This window comes from Lepisosteus platostomus, chromosome 5 (genome assembly GCF_059453375.1).
Source record: "Lepisosteus platostomus isolate fLepPlt1 chromosome 5, fLepPlt1.hap1, whole genome shotgun sequence".
NCBI lineage: Eukaryota > Metazoa > Chordata > Actinopteri > Semionotiformes > Lepisosteidae > Lepisosteus > Lepisosteus platostomus.
In genome coordinates this window covers 20,227,532-20,254,897 of record NC_142615.1, presented here as the reverse complement: position 1 = coordinate 20,254,897, position 27,366 = coordinate 20,227,532, and the positions used below count along the sequence as shown (strand labels likewise).

Genomic DNA, 27,366 nt, shown 5'->3' with positions numbered 1-27,366 from the left:
GAGAGGCTATGGAGAGCTTACAGAAGGTGAAAACGCCGGGTGCTGACAGGCTCCCTAAAGGGGTGTCTGCTTTTACTACTTGCACGAATGAAGGCAAAAAAAAAGCCAATCGATGTGAACGAACGGCGCTTTACAGAGGAGTACTGCCTGACTGGATCGTTGATGAACGACAGAGGCCACTCCGACCTCTTCTCGGTTTTCTTCAATGACTTACTAAGGATATTCTTCACATTCGCCCATGCAGGGGAAGCCAGTTACACCAAAGCAAACGCAGGAAAGTGCATTTCAAGCAGAGACCAGGAGGGACTTGTTTACACCGACAGTGGGCGGAGAATGGAACAATGCGCCCAGCCCTGTTGCTGGAGCCGATTCTTGATGAGCTCTTGGGCTCACTAAGAGGCCCCCGCTGGATGCTAATCTTTCTGTTGTTCTTGCAGGTCCTGCGCTGCTTTTGAGCCGACAGAGCTCGTCCTGGTTGCCGGTTGCTGGCACAGCCCAATTGCAAATGATCGGCTACGCGTACAGAAGGAACGTGCGTTTGGTACAAGAGTGCACGAAGGCACCGGAAATACATTGGGAACAAATGACCGGTTGCTCAAGACCTCTGTGAAGTACAGGAGCGTGCAACACGAGGCTGTTTCCGCCCGGTCTCGAACCGGGGACCTCTCGCGTGTTAGGCGAACGTGATAGCTGCTACACTACGGAAGCCTGCAGGGACTGCTGCTGGTGTCTCGCTTGCGTTTCGGGCTGAGAAAGGGACGCGTCACTTTAGGAAGGGGGTGCTGGAGAGAGGAACAAAGGGCGCGATGAAACAAAATGCCGAAACCCGGGATCGAACCAGGGACCTTTAGATCTTCAGTCTAACGCTCTCCCAACTGAGCTATTTCGGCGGTGCAAAGAGCACACAGCCACCTGCTCCAGCCTTCCTGTGTTGTGGCATGAGCGCACCAAGAGTAGCGGGAGAGTGTTGCAGGAATGTCACTCAGAAGGAAAGCCACCCAGCTGCGCCCTCTGAGCTCTGTCCAGCGCATCTTCCTCGCATGGACTCCTGCCTGCGACGGGCAGGAAACAATTAGCAAGAACAGAACGACACCCCATGGGTGTCTCATGACCGCACCTTAGGTTGTGACACGTGCAGGTGTGAGGGGTTGCCGGGCTACTTTGGAGCAGAGCTTGGGCGGAGGGGGGGCGGGAAAGCAGACAAAGAGGTGACACCTCAAGGTCTGCACGATCACAGCTCTCCGCCGCCCCAGGCTTCCGCTCGATAAGCTACTGGACACACCCGCCCCTCCTCACACAGACCGTGGAAAAGCCCCCGAGTGGGAGGGCTCTCTCTTCCTCCAAGGAGCTCTTGGACACGACGCACAGACAGGGTGCGGGGAGCCGCCGCCTGCAAACACGGCTCCATGCAGGACTCCACTCCGCAGGAGCCGCAGAGCAGAGGAGATGAGGGCAGCTTAGCTCCTGTGCAGAGACCTGAGCTGTTGTTGCTGTGGATGCTGTCTTTTCTGCACTCGGGGTAGGAGTGAATGCTGAGTTGCCCTTAGAAATGAAGCAGAGCACTTCAACGGCACGGGTGTGTGTGTGTGTGCGCCCTGGTGATTCTGGGAGACAGATCGAACCTGGGCTAAAAGAGAGGGGGCTTAGCCCTCTTCCATTTGCTAGTTCAAAGTTGTACAACCCATTTGTATCTGCTAGGCGGCGCAGTCGTCGTGCACAAAGAACGCTTTGAAAAGCGTCAAAGGCAAGTCATTCCGAGTTGGTCGTTTGTGTTTTCCGTTCAGACGCGAAATGCTGAAATGATCTCTCGGCTCCTCGGTTGTCATTTCTGCTCCGTAAAGGGATCACAGCACGCGTCGGCTTCCAGCATGCTGGGTCGGGACACGATGCCGGGGGTTGGAGAGAGCGATGTCTTCCTCGTTAGTATAGTGGCAAGTATCCCCGCCTGTCACGTGGGAGACCGGGGTTCGATTCCCCGACGGGGAGTAGCTCTTCTTTCACCTCCTTAGAGAAATGACTGCCTTTCACTTCTCTGTTTTCTTTCACAGCGTCGTGCACCTTTTCATTGCTCTCGCTTTCAGAGCCTCCGCACGGCACACGACTCGACATCAGGAAGCACATTGAAGTGAAAGCAGGAAGCGCTGCGACATGCACTGTGCAGATCCCGCCACACTAAGAGGTGAGTGGGTCTGTTCGATCACAGCGCTCGACGAATCCCCAATCCCCTTTTGTGCCTGGCGACAAAAGATGTCTGTTTCCGCCCGGTTTCGAACCGGGGACCTTTCGCGTGTGAGGCGAACATGATAACCACTACACTATGGAAACGGTGGTAAGACGTGCCCAGCGGCCCAGTGCTGAGCTTCGCCAATGCGATTCAGCTGCTTCCAGTGCCTTTATTGGAGTGCGCTGATGGACCGTGCTCTCTCTCCAGAGACCAGCACGCCTGTCATGGACGGAGCAGGAAAGGCGGCGCCACATTCTACAGCCCTCTCCACGCAATCGACGAAATCGGGCTACTGAAGTGGAGAAAATCGCCTCTCTAGAAAGTGCAAATATCATCTTGGAGACTATAAATCCTATTGCCGAAGGTCAGCCCTGTCTACCAGAGTAACCCTCCCACAGCGATGATCAGCTCGTCTCACACGCGAGAAGTTTCGGTTGGAAACAAGCGCCCCCTCTTCTCGCACGTTTTGCACGTTCGAGTAGTTTTAATGCGGCTCTTTCGTACACGGTGCTGATCTTTTGGAAAGCAGGAGGCAAAACCGAGTCGAACCGCCTGGGTGAAAACCAGGAACCCTAACCGCCTTACTATATGGCAGCGAACAACCATGCTGTTCCCGGCATCATGCAAGGAAACTACATAAATATGAGAAAACACGCAAGAGAGTTGTCACTCAGAGTGTCGAAGGGTCGATGTATACTGGGGCTCAGTTGAAATGCAACGTCAGGACTTTTCCGAATTATGTCACACGAAGAGAGCACAGCCCTTTCCGCCCTGCCGCGTGTGTCTCGGTAACTCGCTGTGATCGTATAGTGGTCAGTACTTTGCGTTATGGCCGCAACAACCCCGGTTTGAATCCGGGTCACGGCAGAATAGGGGCGTCCGCTTTTACTACTTGCACGAATGAAGGCAAGAAAAAGCCAATCGATGTGAACGAACGGCGCTTTACAGAGGAGTAATGCCTGACTGGATCGTTGATGAACGACAGAGGCCACTTCGACCTCTTCTCGGTTTTCTTCAATGACTTACTAAGGATCTTCTTCACATTCGCCCATGCAGGGGAAGCCACTTACACCAAAGCAAACGCAGGAAAGTGCAATTCAAGCAGAGACCAGGAGGGACTTGTTTACACCGAGAGTGGTCGGAAAATGGAACAATGCGCCCAGCCCTGTTGCTGGAGCCGATTCTTGATGAGATCTTGGGCTCACTAAGAGGCCCCCGCTGGATGCTAATCTTTCTGTTGTACTTGCAGGTCCTGCGCTGCTTTTGAGCCGACAGAGCTCGTCCTGGTCTGTCGGCACAGCCGAATTGCAAATGATCGGCTCCGGTTACAGAAGAAACGTGCGTTTGGTACTGTTGTAACAGAAGGAATAAGGTTCTTGATCCCAAGATGAAGTAAAACAGATGAGTTTATTGCATGCAAGGAACAATAAAGCCGAAGTCTTGTTTCCCGCAATAAACAACAAAACCGAAGTATTGTTCGATGTGCCGGTACAAACTTTTAGGTTATATAGTCCTTGCTTGCTGCTTCAGACGTCATTCAATGTTATGGTAAGGGGTGGGGTCATGGTATTTGGCCAGTTAAGAGGCCCTGGCCAAATGGTCAGTCTAAGATTATGCCCCCAGGGGGTTCCTTGTTCGCATCTGGAATCCTTATCAGTTAACCCCCTTTCCTGCCATAAACCCCTGTTGCTTAGAAGTCTAATTTTCAGGCAGAACTGACTTAAGTTAACCCTTTTTACATCTTATCTCTTACTTCATTCCCCCCTTATAAAATATGGCATACGTCAGGACTGCCTATTTTTACACATACAATGTCAGGGCAGATCTTTCCTTTTTAGATGTACAGGCATGCATTACCATGACATTGTGTGTTCCACAGTTACAACAATATGTTATTGATGTTTTTGTACAAGTGATAGTTACAATTATACATATAAAACAACCCTAATCCTACAAATACATAAAGTCCTACTCCAGGACCCAAACGCAGACCTCAGCCATGTGGAGATCTATCGTCAGGATCTTGGAACAGCAATACTGACCCAACTCCGATTATAATTTTTTGGCTTATAGATATGCCAACACCCGGAATGTATTGATACCATATCCCCAGAAATGCTCCTCAGGCCTAACAAGCACACTGTTGGTCTTAGGAAACATCAGACACAGAAACGGTAACAACATCCTTCTTTCTGTTCACTCAGTCTCTGGTGCCGTGGGTCGGTGAAAGTGCGATACGCGGATCCAGCGATCTCATCCTGTCACTCAGATGGCACAGTCAGTAGTTGGTGGCACTTGATATGGTCCCTCCCAGCAGGATTGCAACGTCTGGCAGGGTATCTCTTCTTCACCTACACCCACTCGCCAGGTATCCGGTCGTGTCTCACCTCTACTGGAGGTCCCCAAGCGTCCGGCACCTGTTCACGAGCCCTGTGCACTGCTTCAGTTAACAAACCTACAATACTTTAATAGAGAGTTAGTTAATTCATCAGTGCGTTAGCCAAACTTGGCCTCCAGGGAGTTTCTTTGGCTGCCCGTGATGATCTCAAATGGGCTCAGTCTCACAGTTCTGTTTGCTCCAGCCCGCAAACCGCACAGGACTGCAGGTAGAGCATCTACCCACGGTGTTCTTTCAGTTGATATTTCCTTAGTTGGTCTTTCAGACTGTGGGTGATGGGGGCAATGTGACTTCTAACTTACCCCTAGTGAGGCAATTACAGCCTGGCACACCTTCCCAGTGAAGTATGCCCCTAGATCAGTATCCAAGGGGAAGGGCAGTCCGTACCACGGGATCATCTTTGTCATACACTTGGGTATGTGCCAGCCCACATCCCATCATTATACAACCCCACATTTTTACACATTTGTTCTAACCACTATTAAACATCTATTAAAGCCCTCAACCTGAATTCTCCCCTTTCCCCAATAGAGGTTTCACAGGGGTCTCAGACTCCCGCTCTCCCAGTGCCGCTCGTCTGGCATCTGCATCTGCATGGTTGTTACCTTGAGTTACTGGAATTCTTTATTTATTGTGTTATTTACACCTTACTCAAGCTGCTTCTGTCGGCAGCTGTAAAACTACAAATCAGTTCAGAGACAAGCCCAGTATTCTTAACTGGAGTCCCTGCCGTTGTGAGAGAATCCTATTTCTCCATAGCCATCCAGAATAGTGGCCTACATGCAACAAATACATACATTATATACATATACAGTAACCCTTTGTCCACACTTACATATAAAGGAATGGTTGATCCATCTGAGGAAACCCCAGTCTCAGCACCTGTAAGAGAGCTTGTTTCAAATTATTACAGGCGGCTTTTGCTGCTGGAACCAAGGCAATCTTGTCCTTGTACTGCACTCCCCCCTTAAGCAGATCTGTTAAAAGTTGTGCTCACCCCGTAAAAACATTGCACCCTGGCCCTGTTAAAATTCCACAATGCTCGACACAAAAGGGCCTTATTATAACTGCTTAATATTAGACACTCTAAAGCTGAAGCAACTCAGACTTGTGGGTTTCCTCGTCAGGGGAAGAACTCAGAATACCATCAACATACTGAGTGATCACAGTCAGTTGAAGCCACGTGATACCCTGTTCTGGATAGTCATTCTTTGTAATGCATAATATTCCAACCCAATAGATCTGGGATAAAACCACCCATTAAAATCTGGTACTCGGCAAGTAAAACCTGCTGCCCCAATACTCCTGTGGCTTCCTGCCGTCTCCCCATATACATTACTCTATAGCACACTGTTGAACAGAGGAGTGAAACAAGCATGACAGTAGTGCTCCAGTATCCCCTAACAGAGAAACCAACACTCCATTAACAATACATTTTTATCCACTGGACTGGGACAGACCTAGGGAGGCTACAAGGGATTTACAGGATCTAATCGTTAGGTAAACAGATCTTCTCACAAGACGTTATTCTCCCCAGTCTCGATTCTAAACCTACAGCGTTTCAGCATGTCTGGTTTTGAGACATTCGAAAAAATCCAAATTGTTTCCACTATTGCAACTAATTGTATAAAAATACAAAAACTGTTTATCTAACTACTTTTACGTCCACCTGTACTGTACTTATACGTTTCAGACGCTCTTATATTTTCCAATCTCCTTACAGATGCAGCCATTCAAAGTGCGCGGTACAGACACGTACCGGAGGTAATTGGCTACGGCGTCGTGCATCGTGACGCGCGATGACGCAAAATACCGCGGTGCGTGATTGGTTGACCGACAGGGGCACTCGTGGTCCGTTGGTCTGTCGTAGAAAGACTTACTGTAAACGTCTTTACTGTGCCCGTTGTAGATATTGAATTTTACCACTGAAGGGAAATCTTAGTAGCTGAGCATAAAAAGAATAGGAGCTTACTGTAACGCGTGTGAAGGCCATAAACGATATTAATTTTGGAACATAAACATACAGTATATAGCTGGTCTTGGTACTTTAAAGAAAAAAATACACACCAGTATTCCATTTCTCCCTAAACATTGTAAACTTCGAAGTCTTTAACTAACGTGATACCGGAGTCAACAAGCATACTTTTAGAATTTGATTAAAAGGGAATATAATATGGAATCGCGTATCTCAAGAATTTAATAACGGTATGATTATATCCATGTACTGCGACAGGGCTCTGTAGGGCTGTTTCGCCTACGTGTTCATGCGAGCTGTCTTGTAGCCCACTGGTCTAGGTGCGTGACTACCAACTGGCAGGTTGTGTGTTCAAATCCAGCTGGTGCTGGACTTTTCATTTTTATTTATTTATTTTTTAATCGCGTAACATAAACATATTACCGTATGCAAACTGTACTGTATACAGTATGAATATGTATATTTAATGTCTTAACTGTGCCCATTTAAGTATTGAATATTCATATCTAATTTACCACTGAAGGGAAATATTATTACATGGGGATTCAGTTGTCTGAAAAAACGCGTTTATTTCGGGCTGAAAAACACGTTTTGAAAAGTGTGCTGTTACTGCCCCATAACTTACATGGAGTTGACCAAACTTGCAGAAACATGTTTATTTCTGCTGAGAAACACGTTTTGACCCTTTCTGCACACTGGGGTTAAGAGCTGAGTGTGTGGGCTCTTCTGAGCATAAAAAGAATAGGAGCATACTGTAACGCGTGTGAAGGCCATAAACGATATTAATTTTGGAACATAAACAGACAGTATATGGCTGGTCTCCGTACTTTAAAGAAAAAAATACACACCAGTATTCCATTTCTTCCTAAACATTGTAAGCTTCGAAGTCTTTAACTAACGCGATACCGGAGTCAACAAGCATACTTTTAGAATTTGATTAAAAGGAAATATAATATGGAATTGCGTATCTCAAGAAATTAATAACGATATAATTATATTCATGTTGCAAAAGAACTGCAACGGACATAAAAACTCCCTTGCTTTTAACAGAGCGTTCCATAATTTCTAACTTCGAAAATGCCAGGTGAAAGGATTTGTAAACATATTTTGTTAAAGCAAGTCAGTTTTTTCCGCAACATATAAAATACATTTTTCCAAGAAAGTTAAGCCTTTGTCACTAATGAAACCACTAAATAAAGACATAAATATAGAAATCTTAAGATTTGTTTTATTTAATGTTGGTAGCAGGATGAACTGTCAGAGTGTATATTTTGTTGCAGAGTTGCTGCAAGATGTTAACAGTGAAAAAGGTATTTAGAAATGAGTTATTTCAAGATGAAAAAGAAAACATACACGAAACATGGTTTCATTATGACCAGAATCGGTCTTGAGATATTTTTAACTTGATTTACAGTATTTGAAAGGTATGTCTTAACACCGATACTACAGTGCTTAAGTACTGCTCACGTATATGTTTCTAGGTTTATATTATGCATTTCATACGGTCAAATTACTTTTTGAGCAACTAATAAGAAGTGCGAAACGGTATGTGTTTTAGTTTCGTTTTGTGCTGGGACCTGTGGATTGATTAGAGATATCAAGTACATACAAGTCATTTTTTAAATGTTGTAGTTCGTCTTGAAAAAATGTTACGAGTACATCATCTATCAACAATTACACAGGTTCTGTTTCCATATTGCGGATTTTGGTTACGTAATATTATTTTCTAGATTTCACGTTGTGAATATATGATTTGGGCAAACAGAGCCGCAAAGAAGTACATTATTGGTTGTTGTTTTTTTTTTTTGCAGTTTTATCTAGAACAAGTGATGCTTAAACCTTTGTCTGATTCTTGTGAAACTATCCACACTACAGTTACAGTACCTAGGAGTTGACTTCAGTGATGTCACTGATGGGATGTTTCTAAAAATCCATCCTCTGTAAAACGTCTTCTCTAGTTGTCCTGCATATGTATTCGCTAATGAAGCTGTGTGTTCTGAGCCTGGATCTCTACATTTCTGTATGAACCAGCTTAGAGGGCTAAAGACAGCTTGTGTTTAAATTGAGTGTAAGGCAATTTATGCTTCTAAAGTCATGGTCAGCATTTATTTTTGTACTGTGCTGTAAACTTGTTCTGTTAAAGTCACATTATTTTATAGCGTTTTTATAGCGTTATCAAATCCAGTGGCGCTGTGTGTTAGTTTCCTGACTCCCATGTCACATGGTCTGTGATTGAAACCTGTAAAACCGGTTTAATTCATCACAGCCAGCACTCTTCAGGTGTGAAGGTCTTCTGCTCAGAATGAAACGCTAAAATGTTTGTGTATTTTCTAATGGTAGTGGGGGCAGGGTGTGTGGGAACAGGTTTGGTTGAAATTGCATTGGAGATCTATGTTCTTCACACCTGAAACATTTTCTCTGAAAGCATTTTCTTTGCAGTTTAACCGATCTTGTTACAGCATTTTACAGTTTACTATTATTAACCATATTAATTTTAAGTGCTTAATGTAAAATCTTGTAAAAATATATTTTCATTGTTCAAATATACATTAAGTCTGACTATCATATAATAAGTTAAATACAAAACTAAAGAAAAAATAGGGTTAAATATAATTCAAAATATTTTGCTAACAATGTTAACTGTTGATGAATAATAAAATGTATTAACTAAGGAGTAGGATGGCACAGTTGTTAGTATGTTTTTTGTTTTGTTTCTTTTTCATAAATACAACAGTAGTACCTGATGTCTCAGTGGCTTTCAAAATTAAATTATGCATGCAAACCTGTGAACTAGAAAGATAACTAAGATATCCATCCATTATATTCCATAATATCCATGAAATATATGGCGCTGAAATATGTGTGACGCAGTGGTGGCCTGACACGGTGAGGTGCCCTGGCAGCTGTATGATGCAGTGGTGGCCTGGCACGGTGAGGTGCGCTTGCAGCTGTGTGGCACGGTGAGGTGCGCTGGCAGCTGTGTGATGCAGTGGTGGTCGGGTATGTAGAGGTGTCGTGCGAGGCATGCTTTTTGCACGCATGAAGTAAATCCCACGATCGCTTTTGAACTTGGACAAAGTACTTCCAAAGGAGCGCTATGCGCAAAGATTTAACAAGCTCAACCCCCGCCGACGATTTGTTGTGAAGAACATTCAAGTTTCACAGACAGAAGCAGCACGCCAGCACAGCCAACATTAAAACGGAGGGCACACTACGATTTGCATTGACACAAAAGTGATCTGGGCAGACGTCGTTCCCTGCATAACGCAAAAAGTGGCAAAGCGCTTTTGGGTTGAGAGGACACAAGAAGGTTTTTGTTTTGTGCCTTGATGTCAAGCTGAGAAAGTATCTTTAAACACTTTGCTTAGTTTCTCGAGAGACTGCCAAAAAGCAGTTTTCTCCCTTCCGTCTGAAGCCAGCTGAAAGGGGGTCTCGACAGAAGCACCTGGAAGCGGTGGGATTTGAATCCACGCCCCTGAAGAGACTGGAGCCTTAATCCAGTGCCTTAGACCGCTCAGCCACATGACCCGCTGCGTGCTGTCTCTTTGTCTCATTACTTGCCTGGAGGAAGCCGGGTGGGTTTTGCTCTTGTCGCCTGACTTAGTGGCGTTATGACCGTGGAACTGACTGCACCTGCTTTTTCTGAGATGCTTCCCCTCTCATGGCGAGATCTCAACTTCTTTAACACCTCTGGATAAAGATCTTCTGTGGAGCAGGTTTCAGACCTCTGCGTACAGCACCCTTGATGTCATTTTATTTTTACAGCAGCCGCATCTGGAAAGTTGTGTCTTTTACGTTTTATTTGAACAACAAAACTACATACAATACAAACAAGAGCACATATAACGTATCAAGAAAACCATCAAGGGCACATGCTATAATACAATTACACTTTATGAAAAACGATTACACAAAGGTATTCGGGTTTGCTTGAACCTTTAAAAAAAAGTGATCTGAAACTACCCAGCTTACAATCTCTGAGGTAGTTGTCACTAAACTCGGACGTGATGTGCCACACATGTGCCGTGTGCCTTTACTTTTGTAAAAAAACTGGTATCGGGAAAATTAAAGTCGAAAACCAAAACAGTAACATATTTAAGAGTAAATGCCTCCTAATAGCTAGCAAGCGCTCCTAGTTAGTAAAGTTGTTTGTGTCCCTGCCTGTCACGCGGGAAACCGGGGTTTGATTACCGACGGGGAGACAGCTAGTTTTTTTAATGTCCAGATTCCAGTCTTTAATGCTGTGTGTGAGAGTTTACGTAACTTTCCTTTTCTCACATTTTCTGACGACTATTCCGAAGGAGCGCCCTGTCAACTCCTAATACTTTTCAAAAATCTGCCTGCATGTTTGATTAGTTTTGTTTTACTTAGAAAAAATTCAATATCGATCATAACTAAAGAAAATTATGATCAGAAACAAAAACAAAATGTTGAAGATGCAACTCGATCTTGAATCAGAGCTGGGTGACATGGGCAAACTTGTCCTGCACTGATCAGACTAATTGAAATGGTCTGATTCAGAGCCTGTGCAGCTTGTGCTAATACAACAACACCAGTATTGAACCCTCAGCACCATACTGACTACTGAGCACAAGTTCAGCTGCTCTCCAGCTTTGTTACGCATGTTTTTTTATTGCAAATGGAGCTGATCTCCAGACAGTACAGTGTTAGTCAGCAGCCTCTACTAGTAATACATCGCCCCTGTCCAAAATCTCTAGGTAAAAAAAACACATTTTATACATTTGTCTGTTTAAAGATATAATCTCTTTAAAAAAGACAAAGGGTTTGTGTGTCAATTGTTTCGAATTAATTTCGAACGCAAAGAAAAGTAGTTTTCTTCCTAGAAATCACACATTTGTCGCATCCTCCATACTATACTTCTCTCTTGTAGTAGTAAAGCATTTTGATTTAAACTGAACAATATATTAAATGTTTAATCTATACACTTACGATTAACATAGGCAGCCTTGAACGGATTGCGGAAATCAAATATACAGATGGATTCAGAGTGTGCTTTCCAACTTTTGTGTAACATTTTCCTTTGATAGGGCGGAGTTGTTTTTAAAATCTGGATTAAATAAAAAGGAGTGACGTCAGTGTAAAACAGCTTTCCTTCATGGGGAACAACAGTTGTGTTCCATATTTCTAATTATTTTGGTTTCAAGATAGCAATTTAGTATGAAACATAAAAGCCAGCTGGATAAATCTGTTACACGTCATTTACAATGGTCTTTCAACTAATAGCCCGTGCAGGGATCAAACCCCAACTGTTGTTGCGAGTTGCATAAGGCTCTGCAACATGCAGATGAGAAACTAACCTCCGCTTCTTCATTATATACACAGTGAGCTATATTTGCGAGCCTACTGCCCCCTGCGGGCTCTGTATTTGATTGCGGTACAAGACCGGCCGTGGAGGTAAAGTGAGACGGGTGTGTACATTAAAAGGCTCATAGCGTCCCTGGGAAGGCTCAAACCACCACCCTTTTTGTTAACAACCGAGCCACAAAGACTCATGTACAGCTTAACACTCCTCGGTCTCAGTGAAAGTGATACACTCCGTAAAATTTCTGGAGAATCATTTGTCAGTTTCCCTACGGGATTAATAAAGTATTATCTATCTCTCTTAAAGGAAAATCGCCAACAGTGGCCGATATCTATTAGAGTTTTTTTTCATTCTATACTGCAATTTCTGAAGGGTACAGGCTTGGGGAATTGGACCTTATGGTGAAGGCTGCGGGCTCAGCAGCAGCAGAACCTGATCAGTATTGGTTGACTCTGATATACTTTGACAACTTAACTTCTGGATTTAGAGACATTTACCTTAGTGTCGGTATACTAAGATGTTTTGGTAACGAGGAAGGAGGGACAAAGCAAATTGGCAGAATGTGTGCTATTTTGTTGACTACAAGTCCTCACATGCCAGAGGGTCAATATTAAAAAAAACGTAACAGTATAATCTCTTGTACTTCACAATTTAATAGTGTCTGTTACATTGTGTCTCACACCTCAGTGTCAGAATTGTGAGACGAGTATGTAATCAGGAGGGAGGGCAATAGCAATTCAGCAGAAATTGCATTCACCTTTTCCCAATGCATTCTCACATGCCATTTTCTCACATGCCATGCTCAGAGGGTCATATTTTTAAAATGGTATCATAAAATGTCCTGAAGTTCAGGATTTTGACAGTCTGTTATATTGTGTCTCACACCTTGATGTCAGAAATATGAGATGATTTTAAAATCAGGAGGGAGGGCCCTAGAAATATAGCAAACATTGCATTTACCATTTGACAATGTATTCTCTCGTGCCATGTTCAGAGGGTCGTATTTAAAAAAAACGGTACAGTACAATGTCCTGAAGTTCAGGATTTTGATAGTCTTTTCCATTGTCTCTCACACATCTGTGTCAGAATTTTTAGACATTTTTATAACCAGGAGGTAGGTTCGATCACCCTCTGCTCATCCTCAGTTAACCATATAGTCTCATATGCCATGTTCTAAATGTCCCATTTAAAACTGCTATATTAAAATGTCTTGTAAAATGCAAGAGTTTGAGACTTTTTATGATCAGAAGGCAAGGTCGTGGAAAATATGCAGGAAGTGCCAGTGAATTTACGTTTTGCCTTTGTCTTATTTACTCGTGGTATAACATGCCAGTTTGTTTTATTGTGAGTTGTGTTTCTGAAATGTGTTTCATACAAAAATGCAATTTGGACAGTCTCTACTTACATATTCCCCTTTACTGAGGAAATGTACAATAATACATCCGGATAAGTATTTTTAAAAATGACTGTAGAGAGCCATCTACAGGCGAAAGACGACATAACATCACAGCAGTAGCATTTAAGATGGAACGAAAAACACAAAGCAGCAGCTGGCGAATAAGAAACCAACTTAAGCCTCGTTAATGCAATAGCATTAGGTGAGGTGGAAAAATATTTCTTGCTCTGAATCTTAACATTTTTATAGGAGGTGTTCTAGGACCTCTTACCTCAGAAAAAAAACTGCCAGTACATCACTTATTTCTACTCCATCAATAGAAGCAGTGTTATCAGTACTGAGGCCTAAATGTACAGTAGGTCCTATCATCATATAAAAAGTCGAAAGTATCGACTGCATTCAACTGATAAAATGTATCTTCTATGAGAGTTATATCTTTATCCAAAATACATCAGAAACAAATGTGCATGTTTTTTGGGGGGGGTCCTGAAGACTGAGACTCAAAACTTTTTTTTCCTTCTTTCCAGGAGGAAGGATTATTCAGATGCAAACATTGTCCCAAAATCGATGTACTTTTCAATGATATTCAAATCCTCAAATTCTTCATCTGAATGTCGATATTGAAATATGATATCGTACAAATTGTGGTTTTCTTTTTAAAGCAAATTTTATGCTTTAAATTAAATAAATTGTATTTATTATGAATGTGCCGGAATTTTTTCAGTACTTTAGAGGGTTCTGCCATTTTAGATGTTATGCTGTTCCTGTCTGATTTATCAAATGTGTCATTTAAATCTCCCGTCATTTCTATATCAGCCTGAAGGCCTTGAAGTAAAGATTGCAATTCATCCAAAAATGCAATTCATCCAAAAAAAGTTTCCCACTGGTGATACATACAAGGAAATGAATGTACATTTTCCCCCCAAATCAACAAATTTAAAATCAAATACCTCCCTCATTTGCAGGTGGAGAGAATAATATCAGAATAAATACAGGTTTAAAAGTCAGGAGCATTGATAGTCCTATTTTAAAATTACACTAAAATGCTCACAATATATTAAAAAGCTCTGTAAAATAATAAAAAAATTAAAAAAGGTAAAAAGAAATAATACACAGTTATAAAGCTCAGGAATTATCAATGGGAACTTACAATGGGTTGATATGATTTAAAAAATAAAATATTTGAAAAAATCCACTTACAATATGCTAAAAATGGCAAGAATACTTAAAACAGGTTTTAAAATTTTAAAAAAATAAAACAAGTTAAAAATAAATACTAAAAGGGTTTAAAATTCAGGAATGTGATTGGTCAGATGCTTACAATGAGTGTTGCTGGTGTTTCGTGTGATTTACTGAAATGAAAAAATATTCAATTTAAAAACGGCAAGAGCTCGTATGAAAAAAAAGTTCTTAAGTATCTTTGTTGTAAGAGCTGCACCAGAACTAGTGTATTCATATACATCAGAAAAGTAGCTGAACGTGACTGGTTTATATTCAGTTATATGCATTGGGGACGAAAAGGAGACTTACATGGATTTTATTAGGTTTTAGGAATCAGAACATTTATTTTTACACATTTATGCCTACGAGCAGAAATAACTTCCTGCTTTCAGCGCTTTTATTGTTTCTGCTTGTAACCTCGAACAGAGAAACCTAGTACTGACTCACAGAAACGCCCCGGAGTTTCTGTGTTTCTGGGATTTAAGAGGGATGTACTGTATGAAGACAGTAAAGGGAGTTTTTTTTTCCCGCTGTAGAGTATGAAGGCGGTTTGATGAGTCTGGAGGGAGGAGACGAGCATTCCGCACGGGGAGCGCAGAACAACAAGTTTCACCTGCAGCTCGCCAAGTCCTGTCCTATATAACCGCTGAGCCTGGGACACACTGAGTCTCTAACCAGTGTTTGAGATGTAAAGGGTTAAACCCAGAAGTCGAGAGTGGAGTTTTTGTATAAGTGTAAGATTAAGGGAATAGGGTTTTGGTGGGTTTGGTGCACAGCAGAGGTTTCGGTTTAGGTTAAGTTTGCTTTTGACACATTTGTAACGGCCATGGCGGCCTGTAGAGTCGGCATGCACCGTTACTTTTGCTCACTTTTGGTGTATAAGGGTGGTGAGGGTTCGGCTCACTCGGGTGATATTTCACGGTTGGACTTTTCAAGGAAGGTGTTACAGAAAGGATTAAGGCATTAGATGTCAAATGCTTAATCACTTTGCTGAAGGGAATTGGTTTTGACATTAGTTTCAATCGGCGAAGTTACTGGAACAATTTTGGATAAAAATAGAGTAGAAAAAAAGATGTGGGCCTGATTAGAATGTTTGAATGGCAGAAGCTGATGGATCTTTCTAATGTGGTGTGAGCCTGGTCAGTACCTGGATGGGAGACCTCCTGGGAAAAACCAAGGTTGCTGCTGGAAGAGGTGTTAGTGGGGCCAGCAGGGGGCACTCACCCTGTGGTCTGTGTGGGTCCTAATGCCCCAGTATAGTGACGGGGACACTATACTGTAAACAGGCGCCGTCCTTCGGATGAGATGTAAAACCGAGGTCCTGACTCTCTGTGGTCATTAAAAATCCCAGGGCGTTTCTCGAAAAGAGTAGGGGTGTAACCCCGGTGTCCTGGCCAAATTTCCAATTGGCCCTCACCAATCATGGCCTCCTAATAATCCCCCCCTATGAATTGGCTACATTACTCTGCTTTCCTCCCCACTGAGAGCTGATGTGTGGTGAGCATTCTGGCGCACTATGGCTGCCGTCGCATCATCCAGGTGGATGCTGCACATTGGTGGTGGTGGAGGGGAGTCCCCATTACCTGTAAAGCGCTTTGAGTGGAGTGTCCAGAAAAGCGCTGTATAAGTGTAAGCAATTATTATTAATTAATAGGACTGTGATTGTTCGCATGTTTAATGAGATGGTGATGAAGGAAGATGTTTTGACATGGTTGTCTAAGTATTGTTTAGTGAAAGGTGAGCTTCAGAAAGTCTTGGATGATGATGGCATCTGGAACTGTGCATGGAGAGTACCTGTTTCATTGCATGAAGACAAAAAATGGTTATGGTGGATTTAAACACATTCCTTCTTTGATTGGATTAGGTGAAAATAGAGGCCTTGTGTTCTACCAAGGGCAGCCAAAACCGTGCAGGAGATGTGGGGAGCTGGGTCACTTTGTGCATGCCTGTACAAAGGTGGTGTGTGTTAAGTGCAAGGAAATTGGACATGCATATACTGAATGTACAAGCGTGAGGAAATGTAATCTCTGTGAGTGTGAAGGTCATGTGTTTAAAGACTGTCCAAATTCCTTTGCAAATAGAACAAAACTGGGAAGACCATTGCTCTTCCAATAGCCTGCCACCTGTGGAGACTGAAAGTGCTCAAATGAAATGTACAGAACAGAGGGTGCAGTCTAAAAGAGACATTGGATTTAGAAAATGATTGAACTCCGAGTAGAAGAGTGAGGGAAGATCATTTTCCGAGTCCTCGGGTAGGTTCTCCCATGGGTTTAGATGTCTCTAATATATGTGATCTTACTGACCAAGCTTTAGAACCAAAGACTCAAGGAGGGCAGGTGGTGAAATATCCTATGGATTGTGGGGGTGGTGGAGGAGGAGACAATTAAAGCAAAAGGGGGGGGAGGCCTGTTGGGTAGGTGTCACCTACTGAATGATTGTAGCCAGAGCTTTTAGTCTCCCCTGGTCCTACTTTAAGTATGGCTCTTAATATTGTGTCAATAAATGTGAGAAGCATTCGCTCCAAGTTAAGGGCAAGGAATATCCTATCATTTGTGAGGAAGGTAAATGGAAAAACTGGGGACATTGGGCCCATCAATCTGGAGTGGGTCCAAAGAAAATAAATCTGATGGTATAGCTGTTCTAATTAAAAATAAGATGGTAGAGGTACGTCAGCACCTTGTAGTGAAACCAGGGAGAGCACTGGTGGTGTATCTGGGTTTCATGAATGTCTAATTTAAACTCTTAAATATATATTGTCTGAGTTGCTCACATGACAGATATGTCCTAATTCAGGAACTGAGTATATTTATTGGGATGGGAACCAGTGGTTTTAGCTGGGGATTTTAATTCTCTTTTAGAAAGAGAAGGCAGAATGAGGGGCGAGAGGCGGGTCCAATTTGATAAATCATCAATATTATTGCAAACATTATGTAAAGATTTTAAACTGAAAGATGGCTTCAAACTTCATAGTCAGGGGAGGGCAGGTTTCACAAGGCACTAGTCTAATGGGACCCAAGCCTCACGCCTTTTGTTTGATACGTGATTTTACTTGCAAGACCACAGGCCTAACCCCTGTTTTTTTTTCTCTGACCATTGTCTGCTGTCATGTACAATTTCTATTCCAACAGCTGTTACTGTGGGGAAGGGTGTGTGGAAGCTCGATATTTTGCTTCTGGAAGGTGAGGAAGTGACGCACAGGTTCAGGGAAAGATATAAGGAATGGCAGTCTTTGTATGACCTGTTTGGCACAAGAGCACAGTGGCCAACCCGCTCTGACCCCCAGCTTCTCTCCCTGTCTGTGTGACTCATGGAGTTAGAAAGACTACAAGCTGTGCAAACTTCCAAATCTGTAACATCATTTCAAGGGTGTATGATAGATCATTCACAAGATCAAATGGCTGTTTATTATTGTAAGAACTGTAGTTCACTACTGTTCTTTTGACTCTTGAGCTTGCATTATACAGCCGTTGAGTGCATTTTGAACCTAAGAGATATCCAACTGATTCAACCTGTCTGATGAATGTTAAATGGGTTGTGACTTTTGGCAAAGTTTTTTGCAACATTATTTGTTTCATGAATACCATTCATCTCTATAACAACTTTCCTGTACCCTGAACATATGTTTTAAATTGCTTGATCCCATTTGGTGCAAACTTTCCATTGTACTCGTAATGTGTTGTTTGCATTAGGAGTGTGTTAAATAAGCAGAAAAGAAGCCCGTTTCTTCTACTGCTTCTGATCTTATATAGTGGTCAGAATCTCTCATCCAAAAGCTGATGAGTGGGAGGGGGGGAAATTAGTGCATAAAAAAACATTAAAGAGCATAAGGGTTTTCATCACATGGACTTGTTTGACTGTTTAGGATTAATGTTTTGGTGCCAGATCAATTAAAGGACAACAACCAGAAACACTGGTTCTCAGACTGAACGCATTCTCCTTCAATAATCTTTTTTACCAACAGGTGAGTGGAGTTGCCATGGGCACCAGAATGGGACCCAGCTATGCCAATATCTTTGTTGGCTGGGTAGAAGAACGCTTCTTCGCTTCCTACACTGGCTATGTCCCTGACCTCTACAAGCGATGTATTGATGACTGCGTCAGTGCCGCCACATGCTCCAACGATCAGCTTAAGTGCTTCCTGCACCATTTCACCAACTTCCACCTGTACCTCAAATATATAGTTAACATATCTTCAACTACTCTTCAGTTTCTGGACATCAACTTCTCCATCAACTACCACAGACTCTCCACTTCTGTTTATTACAAACCCACAGATTCACACAGATATCTTGTATAGCTCATTTCACCCCAAACATACTAAAAATCTCTCCCTTTTTCACAGTTCCTTCGGCTACAACAAATATGCAGCGACGACATCGAATTCCAGAACCAAACCCTCAAAATGAACTCCTTTTTCATCAACAGAGGATACCCCAGCAGTGTTATTGACAGGGCCCTTGCCCGAGCCAAAAACACCCCTCGGACCATCAACCCAATCAGGAACTCCCACCGTAACAACCGCATTCCTTTGGTGCTTCCCTAACACACTTCCTATCCCCAGGACTGTTAACGACAACTTTTCCATCCTACAGGATGATCCCTCTGTTGGGGCCCTCTTTTCTGACCGCCCCATCATCTCATATCACCAGTCACCTAATCTGCACAACCTTCTTGTTCACAGCTCCCTTGACCGCCCTCAGCAACCATCCACACCAGGTACTTTCCCTTGCAAAAGAGCTCGCTGTATCGCCTGCAAGTACACATCCAACACCACACTCATTCAAGGCCCCTCAGGACAATTCTGGATCACCCAGATGGCATCTTGTACCTCCAGCAACCTTATTTACTGTATCTCTTGCGTAAATGCCCAGTTTCTCTCTATATTGGAGAAACAGGAAGGAGACTTGGAGACCGCTTCAGAGAACATGTCAGGGCTATGAAGATTAAAGATCTCTCCAAAAACCACTGTTTCTCATTTCACCTCTGATGGCCATGACCACTCTAATCTCTCCATCTGTGTTCTCAAAGATGGTTTTCTGAACTCATACATTAGAAAGAAAACCAAAACCAAACGTATCCTGCAGCTAGGATCACACCTTACCCCTTCTCTAAACGAAAGACTACTATTCTACTAAATTTTCTCCATTCATTGGAAGTTTCATTTCACACCTCTCAACACCTATTCTGACTTCACACCTCTTGATTGGCCTCTCTTTCTGTCCCCTGCTCCCGCCTCTCACCCCTCTTCCCTCCCAGCCTTTGTTCTCCCACTACATTACCTTTGCCTACTGCCTTCTCTCTCTCACACCTGAGTGAGGCTCCACGGCCGAAACATTGTTTTCTCTCTTCTTTTTTTTCAGCATGGAATAAACCTATTACTTGTTCCTTAACAACCGGAAACAATATCTTCGGTCTTTCCAGAGCTGTAAGTAGTCATTCCAAGTTTATTAACTTGTCTCTGTGCTTGTATGTACTCTTCAATAGCCACTGATGTTCTGTACAACAGCTATTTTTACAAATAAATTTGCATTTTTTTGGACTTCTTTTAAAGAATTGGCACATTTGGCAGAGCGGCGGCTCTGTGGCTAAGGATCTGCACCTGTGGCTGAAAGGTTGCTTGTTAACATCCCACGGTCGGCAGAGGAATCCTACTCCATTGGGCTCCTGAACAAGGCCCTTAACCCCAACTGCTGCAGGGGTGCCGTATAAATGGCTGACCCTGCGCTCTGACCCCCAGCTTCTCTCCCTGTATGTGTGTCTCAAGGAGAGCAAGCTGGGATATGCAAAATAGGAATTTCTAATGCAAGAAATTGTATATGGTCAATACAGTGATCTTATCGTATTGGCACATGGTAATCTCCAAGGAACAAGTAATAGGTTTATTCCATGCTGAAAAGAGAAGAAGAAAACTGTCAGAAATCCTCAGTGAAAAGGTATGCAGATCCTGTGCAGATGCAGGAGCAAGTAGTTATTGAGACAGGCGAACAATCCAGAACGAGATTGTTAGGTGAAAGGTAGATCGAAATACTGGAAATACAGAGAGAAGCAAACAATTCAAAACAGAAGGTAAGGTCCAAGGTCGAGAGGCAAAAGGGAGTTCAGTAACCAGTAAGCGAGATTCAGAGTAAACGCGAGGTAGTGCTCTCAAAGAGAAGACTCAATACCGAGTAGCGGGAAGCGGGTTTGAATGGTTAAAACAGTGCTTTGCCGCACAGCAGAGCATGTGCTGGTGGATTAACACATGTTATTATTAACCCGCTGCTGGTACTGGTTAGTTATTTTGTGAGTTGATCTCCCCTGGCTGGTGGTCGTGACAGTGACAGAATGCCGTTTTGTGATTGATGCTATATCAAAATATAGGGTCCCTCAAAAATTAAACACAGAAATAAGAACATTTAATGGCTTGTACATCTGTTGCACTCCTACACTATTAACATCCATTGGGAGTTGAATTTCAATTATGTTTCCACTTCATTCAGATGTGTTCCCTATTTTTCAGATTGTTGGCAATGCCACATGTTAAAAGAGGACAGAGGAGTAGGAGGCCAGACCTGTGGTCAAGGGCTGGTGAAGTAGGGAATGAGATCAAAGAATTTCTGAAGTTTTCTAAGCTAGAAAAAAAATTAGGTGGCATGACAATATGTGGTCAACACTGTCAAACAGAGTCCTTGGAGAGGATTGATCCAGCAACAGGAAATGGTTATCAGTGATTTGGCATGAAGATAGAAAAAAAGTAAGAATCCAAGTGCTTAGGGCGCAGAAGGAGGTGAGTATTGGTAAGGATTCCAAACCAGATGACAGTACACAATCTATAGTCCATATTTCAAGTCAAAGTGAGGGACATAGTTTGGAAGGCAACACAGAGCTCAGAAGTTCATCAGAAGATACAGAAGATGCATGGGCTGCACACGGCAGCACAGACAGTGGTGACATGTTTGAAGGAGAAAAAATCTGTGTAGAATCAGAAAAAAAGCCTGAAGAGCACAGTGAATATTCCCAGGGGGCAAGCGTGCCTGGGACGTCACCTCAGGATAAAAGGGGATTAAGAAAGATTATGTCTGTGCCTAACACTTTCCAAGTATGTCTGAAGGCTGAACGATGGAGAAAAATACCACCTCTAAAAGGTAAATCTAAACTAAGATGACCATGGACCCATATGTTATATAGCGAGTTCAGGAAGATAAATCATTGCTGCCCAATAGCCTTCAAATACCAATACATCAGGAAACAGCAGAAAAAAAAACTTTCTGATGATTACAACAGTCTGTACTTTCAGTTCCTACCCTTCAGTACCTTCAGTTCCTGTAATGTAAAATACATAATGATAACAAGACACAAACCAATGGGCAATGATGACATCACAATTGATGTTGTACGAGTAGGGAAAATACAACACAGTGAAAGGGAAACAAAATTTCGACAGGCACGTCAGCCTTATCGTTGAAAGATTGCCCGTGCCCTCACAAAAGGAATCAGCAATGTGTACTACAGGCAGCTGAGCAGAACTCCGCTTGCTGAAATTGCAGCAGGCAATTTATCTAAGGCTCACAAGCAAGTATTAAACACTTCAGCATTTACTATTCGAATACCACACTTTGTCAAAACACTGCCGCTTCTTAAGCTTATAAGTAACGGTTTTTGAGCACGCATTGTGTTGTTAATGCTTATATTAAAAAAAAGCATAAATTCACATAATGGAATTTGGACTGAACAAAGTAGTCCAGCCCCTTTACAACATTACATACCCACTGATTAAAGCTTAAAACTACAGCAGCAGGAGAAACAATAATGGCAACAACATGTTTGGAGTTCGGCATTTCATTTATTCTGCGGAAACATCGTATGGGAATGAACTGCCTGAGATAAAAGAGTAATTGCGGCTTCAGATCGTTTTACAGAGCATTGCGTTGTTCTGTTCATGCTGACTACACGCTTTAAATTTGTCATTTACTGCAAGCGTTGCTTTTCCAGGTTTTTCTGAAATTCCTCGCATTTGAGCCAGCACTAAAATATTTCATTCCCGTCGCTGAATACATCGTGGAAACGGTATTTGCAACGGAATGCTGTCACACATGAAACCTCTTTGTTATTCGGTTCTGAAGTTTGAAAATGAAAATAAAACGGGGGTCACCTCATAGGCTTGAAAGAAGTCCAAGCAGCATAAAAACCCGAGAATTCTCACAAATTGCATTGTGCTGCACCTTTCTTCTGCTGCTGTTATAAATCAGCCTTAAACATTTGAATGCATACCTTACTGCTGCTAATCACATTCACGTGTTTACGAAGCTTTTTTCTGTCCGTTAAGTTTTTGCTAAGCAGTTTCTCCGTTTTCCTCGTATTGTGATTGTCAGCGAGCACAACAAGACTGAAACAGTGTAAAGGCAGGTAAAAAAGACAGGGTAAAACGCCTGATTGTCGGTAGTGGGATTTGAACCCATGCCTCTATTTGGAGAGCGAAACACAAAGCTTAAAAGACACAAATCGGTGAATTTGCGGTTTTAAACCGCTCGACTATCCTGAAGAAACGGGTGCTGAGTGAACCAGTCGCATCCGATTTTCCGTAACTTTAGGACGATTGATACAACTGGACGAACAATTTGTGGCGTTTAGCATGACATGGAAAACGGTACCGGAGCATTCGGGTCCGGACTACCAGACTCAGAAACAGTTTTTATCCCCGCACTATCGAACTATTAAACTCCCAGCCTCTCTCACTCTCTCCTCACCTCTCACCTATGACCTGAACCTCACAGTGCCTTCTTTCTTACCAAAAACCCAAACACACATTGAAAATCTACCTCTACCTTACATGTCAAAAAGCTCACTCCCCATCATTTCTATCCCTTTATTCCATTCTTTTGATGCATGTTTTTGCACATAACCTGTTACCTTTTTGTTGTTTTGCACACTGCCCATTGTTTTTTTTTTGCACATCGGCTGTTGTCTCTGTCTTTCTTTTGTTATACAATTGTATTGTTGTTGTGTTTTTTTCTTGTACTACTTATGTCCGAGAGCTAGCTAAATAGCATTTCGTTATACCATATACCTGTGTATGAGTATAATGACAATAAACTTGGACTTGAACTTGAACTTGACATAGTCTTGCAGGCAGTATATTATTTTATCGTTTACTCGTTAAAAAAAACATGGTCTTCTTGTTCCTAAGTCAGATTTTTAGTGCTTTCGAACGTTACTTCCAACCTGGACTGACAGCTCACCCGATCTGTTTGTGATCAGACCATGGAGTCGGGGGCTGTACCAAGCGCACGTTCCTTCCCAATGCTGAGGCGATCATTCGGAAGATAGGTGTGAAGAGAGACAAGCTTTGTCGACTAAAAAACAAGGCAGGATATGCAAGAATATTAATCACTGGCGACAGTTATGTTCTCTTACTATTGAGACTCCTACATTGCAAGTTTTCTTGAAGACTTTGAAACAGGCATGGGTGGGGTTTGAAACCACAATCTTCAGTTTACAAGACCGACACCTTATCACTTGGCCACTGGACCTTCGAGAAAGCATGGGAATAATGTTGTTCAAATTATTTTTTTCTGAATCTGGTTTACATCGCCTGGAGGCAGCAACAACAGTAAAAGGGATACTTAACAAGGAGATACGCTGTAGCAGTGCGACTCCAACAGATGCTCCTGAAGAGACTGGAGGTTTAAGCCAGCTCCTTAGAGCGCTCGGCCACGTTACTCTCAACAGCGGCTCTTCAGCTCTTGTTGTTTGACCTAGTGTTTTTATAACGCGTGGAATTGACCGCAACTTCGTTTTCTGAGATGCTTTCTCTCACGTGGTGAAATCTCGACCTCTTTGGCATCTCTGGCTATAGTTCTTCTGTAGAGCAGGCTTTCACACCTCTGCTTATAGTGAAGTCATTTTATTTTTACAGGAAGACCCATTCCATAACGATCTCTCCTGTTTTAGAAATGCTTCATAAGGCGTGTTTGATTCAACGGACAAACAGTATACTAATTGTACAATGTAGATTTATCCGGCATTCATACTGGATTTGAGTGGGATTCTGAAATACTTCTTGCAAAGGTATGCAGACTTTCTTGAACCTATAATAAAAAAACAGACCTGCAACTTCCTAGCTTCCAATCTCTGATGTTGCTGTCCTTAAACTCGGACGTGATGTTCTGCAGACGTGTGCATAATGTCCTGTTTTCTTAAAGTGTAGACATTTTGCTGTTCACGCTCCGCATTCATCTGCTTTGTGCATTGTTAGTCCGCACCTTTAACATGTAATGTCAGCCGTCCCCTGTTCTTCTATATCTCTAGCATGACTGCGTCCGGCTGCTCAGCTTTTGTTTGTAAAGTTTGAGCGAGCGCCCTGTTCAGTGTCACTTTGTCACTGTGGTCAGAAAGCATTCTTGATTCTGCTTGAGCTGCTTCATGAATTCTAGCGACTGTAAGAGCTCTTTCTAAAGTCAGCCCTTCCTCCTGCAGCAATTTATAGTTTCTTATGTGCACATTTTTCCACAAGTTGATCTCTTAACATGTCAGTTTCCAATACTCCAAAGTCACACGATTTAGCCAGTTCTCTTAGTGCAGTCACAAAAGCAACAACAGATTCGTCCTGAGACTAAGTTCTCTGCCTAAATTTATGCCGTTCCAAAACCACATTTCTCCGCGGTGTAAAGTAAGCGTCTAAGGCAGCTACAGTCTGTTCATATGTACCTTTTTCTCCAGGGAGGTTGGCGAAAATCCGCTGCACGGGAGCCCCGATACAGTGCAGTAGTGTAGCCCGTCTCACGGCATCCTGAGCTTCTGTAGATCCACTGGCTATTTAAAAAAATCTGTACGACTCCATCCATATCTTGTATTCCGTATACAAATACGGAGCTCCGAGGTTCAGTAGAAATGGTGGAAAAAGCTGAGCATAAGCAAAGCTTCTCGGCGCGGCTGCCATATCTTCCATGGCGCAAGCTAAACGAAAAGTCCGAAAATTCAGAAGTTCGTGTTCTGCTCGCTTTGAGTCCGTTAACCACTCATCTCTCGTCGCCATAAATGTTGTGTATCTTAATAAAGAGACGTTTTCATATTAGTTTAACTATTTTATTAACTACACAGATCACGCCCTTACACCATATATTCCCGCCTTCTACTCTCTCAATCTGTTGTCTCGCGATGTCTACTCACTATACTACATTAAGCATGACTTCTTGTTGCAGTTGAGCTCAAAGCTGGAGATGAACTCCATATTCTACCGCCGTAACTAGTCCGAAACGTAGTACACAGTACACACTTTTTAAGTGAACTCAGGTTGTTAAAAAATTAAACCAGCGCCCTGTCACAGAAACGTACCCCAGTCTCCCGCGCAACAAGCGGGGGTACTCAGCACTATACTAACGAGGAGCGCTTGTCTGCAGCTGAGCGTCAGCTCTGTTTACTGTCAGCAGTCATTTCTTCATTTCCAAAGACTTTTTCACCTGCTTTCAGCTTTTAAACTAAACGCTCAAGAAGTAATTAATGTCAGTTGGAAGTCTGTTTCTGTTGTCTCAGCTCTTGATAAAGAAAAGCCGTGCATGGGAGACTCCCTCTCTGAAGAAGTTTGCCGTCACCCTGCGAGGGAGAAGAGCCATCAATCACCGAGGCAACTACTGAGACAGTTAACATTAAACACGTGAAATGCGAGATGTTGTGATTTTTTTTCCCGCTAAAGGCTTCTATCGTTTCTACTCTAACGAGAAAGACCACTTTATTAGAAGTGAGATTTTAACAAACGTCTCCAGGGTTAACTGCGACCTGAACGCAACGCCTTAGACCACCAGCCATCTGGCCTGTGGTACTTAGAGCAGTGCTCAATAAAAATGATCAAAAACCGAAAGCGCTTCTTATGCGGATCAGTATATTCCGATACCACTGGTTCTGCAGAAGAAATAAGAAAAGCCGAACTCAAAGCAGTGTGTTGCCATTACGGGTACTCTGCAGCTGCTTTAAGATCTACTCACACCGTGTTGCCATTAAGGCTACCTAGTTAAAAAAAAACTTATCGTCATCTTTTTGAACGTGATTATTAGACACCCGTTAAATCTCCACCGAGGTTTCTTGAGAGATCGTTCAGCGAGCGAGTATTAAAAAACTACGTCGCTCCCAACCTCTGCTCTCACTGTAAACTCGGACGTGATGTTCTGCAGATGTGCAGTGTGCCTTTCCTCTTGTCGTATTCAAGAGTACTCACTGTGTGAGCTCCTCACTGCGTGTTCTGTACTCTACTGTGATTTAATTTAGATGATTACGTGGAGTAGAGTGACAAGATCTTCTTGAACATTTTCGGTTTGTGAAATGAAACACTAAATACACTACTGTAAATACAAGTAATGGACATTTAAAATAACCACAGTACAGCTAGAAGAGTGAAAGATAAAAGAATGACATTCACAATAAGAGCAGCACAACCGCCCGAACAGGGACTTGAACCCTGGGCCCTCAGATTAAAAGTCTGATGCTCTACCAACTGAGCTATCCGGGCTCTGAAAGAAGGTCAACACTGTCGGGATCCTCGCAAGTCACGTGTCTCTTGTTCCGAAGAGCAGTCATATCTGACCCGTCTGGAATGACCACTGACAGACTTTATCCAGAAGCGACGGCACCACTCCCAGTAGAATGAGTGAGAAATACAGCATGACATGGGTAGCTAAGGGGCTCCCACAATCCATCTTTCCTCACATTACTGATTTTTTTCAATAGCATTTTGACCTTTTTTCACAGATTTTTTTCTCATTTAATAAAATCTTTTAATCAACAACATTAAAAAGAAAATAAATGGAACGTTTTTTGGAACAATAATTAAAAAAAATATTTCAATGCCTTGGTTGTA

General features: G+C 42.7%; 1 long non-coding RNA gene and 3 other non-coding genes across 4 annotated transcripts; 2 read left to right on the top strand and 2 right to left on the bottom strand.

The window, feature by feature from the left end:
* Positions 1-817: 817 nt before the first annotated feature.
* Positions 818-890, bottom strand: trnaf-gaa (transfer RNA phenylalanine (anticodon GAA)). The gene has a single exon. It is a non-coding gene; the product is annotated as a tRNA-Phe (tRNA).
* Positions 891-1,914: 1,024 nt separating this feature from the next.
* trnad-guc (transfer RNA aspartic acid (anticodon GUC)) lies at positions 1,915-1,986 on the top strand. Its single transcript has one exon. It is a non-coding gene; the product is annotated as a tRNA-Asp (tRNA).
* Positions 1,987-19,894: 17,908 nt separating this feature from the next.
* On the top strand, positions 19,895-20,931 carry LOC148664637 (uncharacterized). Its single transcript, XR_015936525.1, has 2 exons — positions 19,895-19,962; positions 20,089-20,931. It is a non-coding gene; the product is annotated as an uncharacterized LOC148664637 (long non-coding RNA).
* Positions 20,932-26,945: 6,014 nt separating this feature from the next.
* Positions 26,946-27,018, bottom strand: trnak-uuu (transfer RNA lysine (anticodon UUU)). The gene has a single exon. It is a non-coding gene; the product is annotated as a tRNA-Lys (tRNA).
* Between the last annotated feature and the right edge of the window lie 348 nt (positions 27,019-27,366).